Here is a 13,984-nt window from a genome sequence, read left to right on the forward strand (position 1 = left end):
CCTCTGGGGGCTGGGCCCTTTTCACCTCAGGCCTTTCTCTCCTTCCAAATGTAAAGCCCTGGGCCCTTGTAGATGTCCCAGCTTGAGCGCTCTGGCCCTGAGCCTTTGCAGCCGCCTCGGCTTGACCCTTCCTGAGCACCTCTTGGATGATCTGTATTTCTCTGTAATGGCTCTTTTTTTCTATTGACTCTCCCCTCACTGCGCCCAACTGCTGCTTCATTTCGGTTTCCATTTTTTCCTTCTCCAAGGCCTGTGCTCTAAATACGGAAGCCGGTTTTGAGTATTGGGCAGCGAATTTTTGTTTCATTTGTAGCATCTCACTTCTTTTACGTGCACACCTCTCCTCTCGAGTTTCAGTTTCCCTCACAAAGTCCTCTGTATCGCTGGGCTGGATTGCCAGCCCCAATGCACAGTCAGTCTGGACAGGTTGCTCCTCGCTGAGTAGCCACAGGGGGTCCCGTTTTACCACCCTTGGCCGGGTTTGAGCTTTTGTTGGAGCCCTCACTTTGGTCTTTTCCTCAGGCTCCACTGCTGTTTTTGTTGGTTTCTCTGGTTTCAAATTGGTTAACGAAGGAAGACGCGATGGGGGGGAAATACTGGCGTCCTCAGCAATCTGGCCCTTAGAGTCTGAGCCTTTGTTCATGCCAGTGGAAGAGATCCGCAACAAGGAGGTGGTGTCAGGGAACCGAGCGCTGTATAGACGACAGCTCCTTATTGAAAGGGTCGAGGATGACACAGGCTCTGGCCTGCGCTCAGGAGGAACTGGCACGGTCCACATCTGCTGGTCACCGAACAGTTCGGTTCTGGCCCCAGAAGACCTCAGGGGCACCACCCTGATGGTTGAGCCCCTAAAGGGCACCGTGGGCCTGGGTGTCACTCTAGTCTGCTGTGGCACTGATGGCCTGGGTGGTGAAGCCCTAGCACTCCTGTCCCCGGTGGTCCTGGCGGTCCCTACTCCTTGAGCCCTGACAGTCTGCCTCATGGTCTCGTCCATGCCTGGTGTCATCAGGCCTTTCCCCACCACACTGAGCTCACCATCAGTTGGCCACTGGGAGCCCTGCCTCCCTCGCTGTCTGCTCCCCGCCATCGGTGCCAGCTGGTTACCTCGGTGCCCGCTCCCCGCCATCGGTGCCAGCTGGTTCCCTCGGAGCCTGCTCCCTGCCATGGGTGCAGGTGGGTTCCCTCTCTGTCTGCTCCCTGCCATGGGTGCAGGTGGGTTCCCTCTCTGTCCGCTCACCGCCATAGGTGCAGGTGAGTTCCCTCTCTGCCAGCGCCCCGCCATGGGTACAGGTGAGTTCCCTCTCTGCCAGCGCCCCGCCATGGGTACAGGTGAGTTCCCTCTCTGCCAGCGCCCCGCCATGGGTACAGGTGAGTTCCCTCTCTGCCAGCGCCCCGCCATGGGTACAGGTGAGTTCCCTCTCTGCCAGCGCCCCGCCATGGGTACAGGTGAGTTCCCTCTCTGCCAGCGCCCCGCCATGGGTACAGGTGAGTTCCCTCTTGGTCCGCTCCCCACCATGGGTGCAGGTGGGTTCCCTCTCTGTCCGCTCACCGCCATCGGTGCAGGTGGGTTCCCTCTCTGCCAGCGCCCCGCCATCGGTCCTGGTTGGCTCCCAGGACCGACCTGTACAGACAGACGTCTGCGCATCACTTGGCTCTCGCCGCTCCAACCAACAATCCTCCTCTCCGCCGCTCCAACCAAAGCTCTTCCTCTCCGCCGCTCCAACCAACACTCCTCCTCTCCGCCGCTCCAACCAAAGCTCTTCCTCTCCGCCGCTCCAACCAACGCTCTTCGCCGCTCCAACCAACAATCCTCCTCTCCGCCGCTCCAACCAAAGCTCTTCCTCTCCGCCGCTCCAACCAACAATCCTCCTCTCCGCCGCTCCAACCAAAGCTCTTCCTCTCCGCCGCTCCAACCAACGCTCTTCGCCGCTCCAACCAACAATCCTCCTCTCCGCCGCTCCAACCAAAGCTCTTCCTCTCCGCCGCTCCAACCAACACTCCTCCTCTCCGCCGCTCCAACCAACACTCCTCCTCTCCGCCGCTCCAACCAACAATCTTCCTCTCCGCCGCTCCAATCAACCCTCTCCTCCGCTCCAACCAAAGCTCTTCCTCTCCGCCGCTCCAACCAACACTCCTCCTCTCCGCCGCTCCAATCAACACTCCTCCTCTCCGCCGCTCCAACCAACGCTCTTCGCCGCTCCAACCAACACTCCTCCTCTCCGCCGCTCCAATCAACCCTCTCCTCCGCTCCAACCAATGCTCTTCCTCTTCGCCACTCCAACCAACAATCCTCCTCTCCGCCGCTCCAACCAACAATCCTCCTCTCCGCCGCTCCAATCAACCCTCTCCTCCGCTCCAACCAACGCTCTTCCTCTCCGCCGCTCCAACCAACACTCTTCCTCTCCGCCGCTCCAACCAACGCTCTCCGCCACTCCTCCTTTCACCGCAGTGAATGCGGGCGGGGCCGCGTGCGCCCCTTTTATACGCGCAGCTCCTTTGTGACGCGTGCGCCCCTTGTGTACGCGCAGCTCCTTTGTGACGCGCGGGGGCGGGGCCGCTGACCTCATAAAGCGGGCTCGGCCCCAGGGGGTCTGCTGGTGCCGGGAACAGGTTTCTTGAAACAAAACTTACCTGGAGTTCCCGCCTGGGGGTGGCTGCTGTCATTTTCAGCTCCCGCAGCTGGGTCTCGGGTCCTAGTCCCTAGGGGCTCCGGGGAGCCTGGGGCAGCGGGTCTCCGCCTCGCCACCCGGCTTCGCGACCTCAGCGCGCGTCTGGCGGGCTCTCTCCCCTCCGTAGTGCCGCAGTCAGTGGCTTTCCACACCACCCAGTCTTCCAATTCCTTGTGTATTTATAAACGATAAATTGCTTTGGGCATCTCTGAATCCTCTAACCATCTCCTTGGAGAAATGGAATCTCCTCAAAGACAAGGGCTTTGGGAAAATGGGTAAACTGTAGCATGTGCGTAAAGTGGAAATGGAAATGAATTAGAGTTATTGATGAGTGACTCTTACAAACAGTTGAGTAAATAAAGCAAGAAGAATATATGGTATGACACAGTCCAACCTGTGTACCATCAGGGACACGTACACGTTTAATAAAAGTTTAAACACACGGGAAGGGGAAGCGCCTACTCCAAGTTAGGGGTTGTCGTTGGAGCAAGGAATTGAAGGACATGACCACGGAGCAGTGAATGGGAGAATTCAATTCTAGAGTCTTCTCTTAAAGGGCTTGAGGGAAAACCCCAGAGCAGTCACCTGAGAACTCTCAGCTGCCAGTACTTGCAGCACCTGGGGTAGTGGGTGGTCCTGCCCTACAGTGGGGGTCTGGGTGGGCACCACAGCACCCACTAAATCATTGGTTCTCAAACTGGCCTGCACATTAGAATCACCTGGGGAGACTTACAAACTCCCAGAGCCCAGTCTGTGTGCCAGACCAATAAATCATACTCTGTGAGTGAGGCCCAGGTGTCAGTCTTTTAAAAAATGTCCCAAGTGATTTCCATGGGCAGCCACAGCCTGGCAGAAGAAACTGCATTTTCAGTGCATTCCTCCACTGATCCCGGTACTTGAAAGTGCCCTCTGGTAAGGTTTTACATTTTCTCCATGAAACTCTTTTCTTAAATTTATTTCTGTTTATTGTTTTCTTTTGATTATTTGAAATTTTATTTTGTTTGTTGCTAGTATGTACATATAAGAATAATTTTAAAAGATATCCACCTTGTATCCTTCAATCTTGACGAACTTACTACTTTTCACACATTGCCTATGTTCTGTTGTGTGGTATCTATGTAAATAATTGTAGTATGTGAGTAATGATTGTTTAATTTTTTTTTTTTTAAATCTTTGTTTCTTTAAACCTTATTTTTTCTGTCTTATTGTGATGTCTCGACCTCCAGAGCTAAGTGGATTAAAAGTGATACTGGCAGGAATGATCTGCTCTTGAATTTCAAGAGCATGCTTTTAAAAGTTTGCTGCTGAGTGTGGTATTTGTTATATGTAGAACCTCTTAATTGAGTAATGATGTTCTTATCTCTTCTTGGTTTTATGTTTTATCATTAATTGGTATAGAATTTTACTGAATTCTTTTCCTGCCTATGTGATTACCTAAATATTCTTTCATCTGTTAATGTGGTGAATAACATTTTCTATTAAATTTTTCTTGCATTTATGGAACTGACCCAACACATATTAACACTTTTTGTTTTAATTTTGGTCATAAGTGAATTTAGCCTAAAGTTTCCATTTCATACAATTATACTGGTATTAAGGTTATTTATACTATATTCAAAAATGTAAGTTATAGCATGTTTCCTCTTTTCCCTTTTCCTCTGGTAAAGTTTGTGAAATTTTTAACAATTTTTCCCTTTGTTATTCAGTAGAGTTCATCTGTAATATATAGTCTTGACATGCTTTGCATTACCTGGGTAGGTTTTCAACTACTAATATAATTTCTTTAATGGTTTTAGGACTATTTATGTTTTCTATTTCTTTTTGAGGGAGCTACATGGAATAGTATTTGTAGAAAATTGTCCATTTTATTTAGGTTATCAAATATACTGGCATAATATTAATAAGATGATTATTATTTAATATTCTATGCTGAACTTATGGATTCATAGTTGTTCTTAATATAATTTTTGCCCCTTTTCTGTTTCCTTCTTGGTCTTTTCTAGGGAAATATATAAATTCATCTCTTTTCATGTTAAGGGCTATAAGTATATTCCTTTTCACACACTGGATCCAAAGGAAACATATGGATTTGACTTGTGTTCTTCAGACAAATTAAAAGTGATTCTAATGACAGATATATTAGCTACAGTTTGGGAGAGGTGTGAGTTAAACTCAAGACTTAATAAAAAAATTGAGAGCATATGCAAAATAAATAAGTTCAAAGCATACAGCCAAGCAATAAACTAATTGATTAACTCATCCATTAATTCAAGTATTTATCTGATATACACTATGTGCCGGGCATGATTTTAGGCATACCACATGACTAGGCACTGCCATCCTCCTGGCCTAGAATGCGCACTGACCTTGTAATTTGAAATGTGTTATTTCTAGAAATCCTAAAAAAAGCAGTAGAGTGTTCATAAGGGCCAAAATCAGCAATAGGATGAAAACACTGTATCAAACAGTTGATAGAAACGAAAACATTGGGCTTTCTCTCTGCCTCCCTTCAACCTAAGTCTTTGTGACACAAGTATATTTAGGTATGTTTCTCTCCTGGTGCTATTGTTTATGTCAGGTTAATGTCACCCAGTGAGAGGATCATTTGCTTCATACCATTTAAATTGCTGGTGGAATCTGAGTAGCATACATATTTCTTTAAGTGAGTTAGTTTTTGTTTCATCACTGTCATTTCTAATATATTCTGAGAGATTTGGTTACGTAGTTATATCCGCTCACAGGAGGCAAAACATTTGGGTTTTGAGAATACAGAGTCTACAACGGTATTGCCAGGATCTAGAAGTCAGTTGGCTAGTTAGATGACAGATAGTTATAATTTTCAATTTTAACCTGTTGCAAATTACTTTTCTAGGGAACAATGTTTGGTAGAATATAGATATTAATTCTCATTCTCTGTTATCAATCTAAATAAAATTATCTAAATATGCTTTGGACCCAGTTCCTATTTCAGTGCCCACTTAAATTTGCCTTTGGTACTTTTCTTATGGGACTTTAAAAGAGGACTTCTGGCATTTCAGAATCAAGTGGTTGTCAATCTAATGTCCATCCCAACACAAGTGAGTAACGCAATGGCAATGTTTTCATCAGTAAATGAGATACTTCATCAGTGATTTGTTTGGGGGTGATAGGAAGTTTATAAAAATCCTCAAAGCAGTTTGTTCACAAAGAGTGACTATTATGAATATTTGTGGAGTGTCTGCTGTGCATTAAACACAAGATACTGAAGACACAGGATTGAGCAGGATAGTTATTGCCCTCTTGGGATTACATTACATTGGTAGACTTTTATCAGGCAATTTCACTGCATAGAGAAAAGAGTTATGATAGTTTAGTGTAAGTGCTTACAGAGCACCGAGGACATGAACAGAACCCAGACTTGGAGGTTAGAGAAGGCTTCCCGGAATAAAGTATCTTTGTGCCAAGACCTGCATAACAACATTTAGCTAGGTGAAGATTTGTCAAGGTTGTAGACTTGGGGTTGGGAGCTCTAAGCAGCCTCAAAACAAACACACACACACAAAACCCATGTGGAATGGGCTGGGATTGTATGGAGCAGGGCAAGTTTAAGGAATTCAACATTCACGAGTTGAATTGTAGTGTGTACTGGATGGATTGAAGCAGTTTTAGGACATGGGTCTTCCCCTTTGTTTTGTGTCATTTCCTCCTTACATGCTATGCTGTAACACGTTTGGTGCTTGTGTGAAATTTAAATTCCACCCTTTACAGCTCTTTCCTACTTAGGACCAACGATTAAATACATGAAAATAGTCAAAGGGGGTGTTTGGAAAACAGTGATGATTTTTACTGGTCTGTCTAGTGAAGAGGGCACCAAATTTAGCATATGAAAACTCCACTCTAGACTCTTTTGGCCTCAAGTTATAAAAGCTTTACACACTAGCGCCAGCTAAAACAGAATTTATTATAAATATACTGGCATGCCCCGTGGAACCCAGACACAGGAATGTGGAGAACCTGGATCTCATGAATAAATAGACAGGGACTCTCTTACTCTATTTCTTCTGTACTTCAGTTTCTTTTTTTATTGACTTCATTCTATTTTCTGGCTCAGAAGAACAGTCCCTATTCTACAGGAGTCCTAGATGCCAACAGCTCCAAAGTTAAACATATTAAAACATTGTCATCAGAGAGAATTTCTTGGCTTAAGTGCAAAGAATCTTGAGAAGGGATCCTTTGGCTTAGTCTGAGTCAGGTGTCTACTCTCTGACCAACCAATTGTGGCTACTGTGACAGGCGGGCTGCTGCTGTTGGCTCTACTGGGGTCTTGTTCCCACTCTTGGACCAGTCCACTGTAGCCAGGGGTATGGGTTTATGTAAGACTTTGAAGGCCTCACAGGAACCCTGTCACTGAGGTGGAGGGTTGAAGGAAAATCCTAGGCAACCAAAATACATCTACTACACTAAAAGTAATTAAAAAGCCACTTAATTTCTCTGAATCTCAATTGTCTCTGCTCTGAAGGGATATGAATTAGCTATGAATTTGTATCAAATAAGATATTTATGAAGTGTTTTAAATGATAAAGGTCTATACAATTATAAAATGTTGCTCTGATTATTTCAATGACTTTGCTGAAGTAGGTACTAGAATCTAGCTCTCAAGATCTTTAATTTGTGAAAGTAGAATGCTTTTCCTCTATTTCCTGTGGTCATTGGCCAATAAAACAAAAAGTATCTTTTATTTATTGATGCTTCATTATGTTACCAAGTATTATGGCAGGAACTTTGCACCCTCACTGGAGTCAGGTAAAGTAAATAGCCTTACCAAGTGCACTATAAATTGAAGATGGTAGGTAGATTAATTTCCTACAATGAATAAATACCAGGGAGAAGATTTAAATTCATGTCTCAGTGATTACAAAGATAAGGAATGAATGGCAAGGACTTTAAGAAGTCATTTTAACTCATTATAGAAATGTATTATAATTATTTTATTGTTCACCTTTACAATTAAATTATTATAGTATTCTTAAATTTTTTTAAAGTAATATTTTCTATTTCTATTCCATTTCTATTTGGTGATCCGGTTATTGTATTTAAGTTCCTATCTTTTATGAAGACATAGGATTTCATACTGTGGATTTTCTAAGAGCTGTTCTATTGCTTGTTTTAATAAATTAAAATTTTAATTTCGAATGGAAAGCTTAGTGTTTGTAAACAACTATAAGAAGAGAAGGACTGATAATCACAATCTGTCCAGAAACAGCATGCTAGCCTCCAGGGTGGTTTCCAGAAGGTTCTCAACGGTGGGTCAGTATTTTGGTCTCAATAGTGAAAAGTACAAGTGATGAACGATTATAAGATTTTTCTGGATTCTGACCTAGTTGAATGCAACATATCATCTTTTCTTTTTAAATTTGTGTCAAAAAAGAGATCCCTGGCCCATCTGAGCATGTATGATTAGTTTAGTGGAATTATATTCTAAACATGAATGTCAGTCTTCTAATCATCTTTGTAAGGCAAAACTTCCCAATCAGATAGCAAATACATTTTTAAAAGTCTCTGCCTTTATGTTTTTTAACATAATGAAGTGTTATAAATCCCAAATTCCATTCAAGGGGGGGATGTGTAACATTTCTCATCAGTGGGATATTTTATGATGTTTCAGGTATTTCTGAAAACGCATGGGAGGGAGTCCACTCTTCATGAAGTAACATGTGTCTCAGTTACTCAGTGTCTCGGTGTTACTACCGTTCATCTCTCCACTTCCAGAAAGTTTCTGTTCAATGCCTTTATTTTTTGGCTTGGCAATAGGTCTCCCCTCTGTTACTCTCATGCATATATACTTAATGGCTCTATTTCAAAGAGTATATTTCCTTTAAAGTTTAAAGGCCCTTGGAAGTTAATCCAAACTTGTGGCTTTACATAGAAGTCTAGGGATAGGACTATTTATATATCTGGGAGAGCAGTTCCATCCACAATACATTATCACATCATTTACTCAGAAAGCATTTAGATTTCTTTGGACGTGACTTCTTGAGAGTGGGCTATCCCTTTTATGTACCAAAAAAGTCTCAATTATAGTTTTCTTATTTGAAAATACTTTTCAAAGATGGTATCTTGTAAAGTTCGAAGGGAATGTTATATTAGTTCTACTTTGCAGATGGTAGAACTAAAGTTTTGAGGAATGAAATGGCTTATTTTACAATGTCACATGGCAGATTGAAAAATAACAGTTCTCCTGGCTCCTTGTCTAGAGTACCTTGTGTGATCCCTTTACACATCACTTTCATCTCTATTCTATCATCTGGTTCTTAAAATAACATGGCATTCAGGCAGGAACAGATTTGGGCCTCAACTGGTTTACAGATGAAAATATTGAACCTTAGAGGGATTTTTGCCCAAAGCTACACCATGAGAAACTTTTTGCTTCCAAGTCCAAGTTCATTTTTGTTACCATTTGCTGGCTTTCTAACTTTAATAAGTCCTATGTGGGCTATTTAAAAATTCTACAATCTTTTGGTTTTGAAAAAAAATCTCTTTATATTTTTCTTGATTTCTTACAATATTTTAAAATACATCTTATTAAACGAATAAAGCAATACTTTATGTAGAGTTCCAGCCTGAACTCCCTAGGGAACCTGACCTGCTGCTCTCAAAATACTAGCCACTGCAGCAAATAGCTTGTTTAAAAGAGTTATAGTTGACATACAGTATTTTATTAGTTTCAGGTGTACAACATAGTGATTCAACATTTATATACCTTACAATGTGATCACCTTAGTAAGTCCCGTCACAGTTTGTCACTAGACATAGTCATTACAATACTAAGGACTATGTTCCCTATACTGTACATTACATCCCAAGACTTATTTTGTAATTAGACATTTGTACTTAATACTCTTCCCCTTTCCTGACCATCCCCCCAGCTCCCTTCCCTCTAGTAACCATCAGTTTCTTCTCTGTATCTTTTAGTTTGTTTCTGTTTTGTTTGTTTGCTTTGATTTTTAGATTCCACATATAAGTGAATATGGTATTTGTCTTCCTCTGATGTATTTCACTGAGTATAATACCTATATACAATACCGGTCCATCCATATTGTCACAAATGGCAAGATTTCATTCTCTTATGGCCGAGTAATATTCCCTTGTATGGATATACTGCATCTTTATCTGTTCATCTGCTAGTAGACCTAGATTCTTTCCATATCTTAGCTATTGTGCACAACACTGCAGTGAACATAGGGGTGCATATATCTCTTCAAATTATTGTTTTCATCTTCTTTGGATTAATACCCGAAGTGGAATTTCTGGGTCATATGGTAGTTCCACTTTTAATTTCTGAGGGATCTCCCTATTGTTTCTAATTTCCAACCCCACCAACAGTGCACCAGGGTTCCCTTTTCCCCACATCCTTGCCAACACCTATGTGTTGTCTTTTTTACAATGGCTACATTCCCAAGGTCACGCCTGAGATCTCAAAGATCTCAAATCCATTCATTATTTTGCTGATCTTCCTTCCCCTGTTCTTTTCTAGACTGCTTTTGTAGATGCTCTTCAACAAGGCATAGTTTTATTGTGAAAGTCATTGACATTTATGTAGGAAGACAAGCAGGGCCAACAAACTCTGCAGAGAGAGCAGGGCACTCTATAGAGAAGTGCCAATGACAGTGTTATTATTGCACAGTCTCCGTATGAATACAAATAGAAAACATCTGTAATGAATTACACTCATAGTTTAATGTGATTGTCACCAAAAGTAAGATGCCTAGTCATTGATGGCAGTTATGTAAAGAAGAATCATTTCAGAAAATCACAATTTCTAACTGTTGAATTGGAGATGACAATATAGAAAATGTTGATGGCAAGTGATGTAGAGATTATTGCGCTGAATGAAGAATATGATCTTGAATTGATAAAAGAATCTGATTTTACTTATTTAGAATTCTTTTGCAGATAGACCAGATTGTTTTCCAACATCTAATCCTAAATAAATTATAGTGCACACACCACAGAGTATCTACAACAACAATCAACATTTTAGTCTTTATTCTTACATTTGGTTCAGAAATGCCACATGGAATATTATACATAAAGAACTTGATATAGACTAAATAGCCACAGAAGTTTAGTGTAAGAATAAGTATGTCGGTGGAAGACTTTATCATTTTGGTTTGGATATTTCCTCTAATTATAAGGATGAAACTCCAGTCTTAATAGAATGCAGAGTAGGAAGACTGCTGTATTATTGCTGTTGTGTTTGTAGGGATATTGATAAGAACACGGTTAAGAATGCAATTTCACATTTCCTTTTTTTAAAAAATAAGATTATTATTTTTAAAAAATATATCTTTATTGATTTCAGAGAGAGGAAGGGAGAGAGACAGATAGAAACTTCAATGATAAGAGAGTCGTCATTGACCGGCTGCCTCTTGCATGTCTCACACTGGGGATCGAGCCTGCAGCCCGGGCATGTGCTCTCACTGGCAATCGAACTTCAATCTCCTGGATCCTAGGTTGATGCTCAACCACTGAGCCATGCTGGCCAGGTCACATTTCCTTTTTTATGTTGACCCCACAGTCTTGACAGATTTCCATGACATGGAAAGTTGTGCTTTTCTTGAGAGATTGCTAATTTAAATTCTTGGGAAATTATGTATCTGGTAAATGATTATGTTTCTCTCTTTGCTTTGGGCACTAGGAATCTCAAAGCTGAATTTGCTAAGCACTTTAGTAATCACATAAGCCCTTATTGGATTTAATATTATAGATCAAGTCCATCTAATAGGCCTGACTTTATTCTTTTCGCTCTTATTTCCCAATTTGTTTTTGGCTCTGTTGTGGTATATGTATTTCTATAAGCAACTCCAAGTCACTTTGAAAGCAGGTAGAGTATAATTACCTGGACAAATGCTCTGTATTTTCTTATCAATACTTATAAGTATTGTCAACAGTGATAAGGAATGAATGATCAACTATGCCGAAATGACATACCAGAAAATCATATGCCATTATTTTTTGAGCATGCATTTCTAAAATGTGCAGAAGATCAAAAACAAAGGAATCTTTTTTTTTTTTTTTAAATATATCTTTATTGATTTCAGAGAAAGGAAAGGAGAGGGAGGAAGAGAGAGGGAAACATCAATGATGAGAGAGTCATTGACCGAGCCCACAACCCGGGCATGTGCCCTGACTAGGAATCGAACCCTGATCGCCTGGATCCCAGGTTGACGCTCAACCACTGAGCCACTCCTGGCCAGGCAAAAACAAAGAAATGTTAATGTTATATTATTCCAGTAATGGCAAGGGAGGAAGAAATAGATTGTTCAATTCAAATATTGAACAAATACTGTATAGGTGTTATCGGAAGGAATTAGGGCACGAAAGTCACTTATGGTTTGAAATTTAAAACATGGCTAGGTATTGGAAAAACTTTTGACATGTATAAGCTTTGTAATCTATTTTGCTTAATGTAAACCAATTGTAAATTATCCTACTTGGTTTTCTATATTAGCCAGTGAGAGTACATTCACTTCGGCTTATTTAAAGGTCAGAGTTTTGGAACTGAATTTCAATAATATAAATAACAGTGGTGGAACTGTGACTGGAGGCTAGGCAGTTTAACTGCAGATCTCATTTTCTTAATCACTGTTACATTGTTTGTGTCTGTTGGGGTGCAATAACAGCTGACCTCCTGAACTTAGGAGCTTTAAACCATAAAGTTGATTTCTCCTTCATATTTACATGACCACCATGAGCTGGCTGGCGCTTTGCCATCTGTTGTCTGCAGTCGTGGCCCTACGATGATGGAGAAGCTCCTATCAGGGGCATCGCTGGGCTCATAATGGAGGCAAAATGGAAACATGGTGATGCGTGTGCTGGATCTGAAAGCTTCTGCTGAGAGGTGACATGTGTCACCTTCTGCTCACATTTCATTGTCCATAGCAAGTCGTGTGGCTAAACCTGTTGCCAACAGAATAAAGATGTAGTCTCCCCACAGAGAAGCAGTAAATTTTTGAATCACAATAAAATACAAAATATTGCTGCAAACAGTCTCACCTCTTGTGTTTTTTGTTTTGCTTGAGTGTTTGCTGGTACAGTGGTTGGTACCTTAACTGTGTGACTATCTACCTAGTACCCACACTACCAGGCTATCTGGCCTTAATCCTGACACAATTAGATGCCATTTCCTTCTTCCTGTATCATCGAGGATGATTACTCTCTGAGATGATGGAACCTGAAACAAAAGCCTCTCGTTATGGCCTACTTCCTTACAATCTTTTCTAAACTGCTTTATAAAGGATAAATAGGACATGTATACATATCCTTGGAGAAGGCATGAGGTCATATATATACCCCTGGGAAAGGCATGAGGTATGAGGCATGGTGTATGTTCACCTTGTACAGTTGTGTTGAGGAGCCAGTCATCTGACTCAACATTTTTCTGTAGATTTAGCTGACCTTATTGGTCAACATCAAGGAGTTCACGTAAATCAGGTTCAAATGGAATCAAACTCTCCTGAATTAAAATTTTCATTAAAGCACACATGGTTTTAAGATCGAAGGGCCAAAATATTATATAAAATATGTTTTGGATTTAATGAACCCAAGACTGTTAGCAATAATTTGAATCCCAATGAAATCAACATGTGTGGCAAAGATTTGTCTACTCTGGTAACCGGCAATACATTTGTGTCCCAATTTTGACTTGAACTTTTATAGAACCATAACAAATGAGAATATTTCAGTTCAGTTCTTTAAATCATTTTCTGGATAAAATGGAGAACATGTTGTAGGGAAAAAAATGAATGATATCATTGAATACTATACATATAATTAGGCTGACTTTTCTCCAAAATAACTATATATTATCATGTTAGTACCGTGCCTGGCATTTTCTTGGTCTTCTCTAAAGAAACATTTTCCTTATGGTGGAAATTCAATGCTTTCCTTAAAATTGACATTTTCTGTTTGCATGGGACCAAAGCAGAGCCCATAAGATATAAGTGAATGGGGCTAAGAAAGAAATATTTGGCATGGGAGCGGGGAGAAGAGTATGGGAGCTCTTTCCTTGTGTTTAGGGGGCATAGGCATAGATGCATGTGCTGGGATAGTGTTACATCACTAGAAACAAGCCTTACCCCTGAAGCACTGTGTGAATTGATGTTTCAGGAAAAGATAATTTATTTCATTGATTGATAATTAGAGAGATATCTGATTTTTATATCTGATCAGTTTTTAACAATGTGGCCCAATCTTCCAAACTTGAAATTATCTAACCTCTATGCATACATACAAATTGGAAGGTAAAAGGGTGCTATACACCTTATATTACCTTG

This window comes from Miniopterus schreibersii (genome assembly GCF_964146895.1).
Source record: "Miniopterus schreibersii genome assembly, chromosome: 17".
Taxonomy (NCBI): Eukaryota; Metazoa; Chordata; class Mammalia; order Chiroptera; family Miniopteridae; genus Miniopterus; species Miniopterus schreibersii.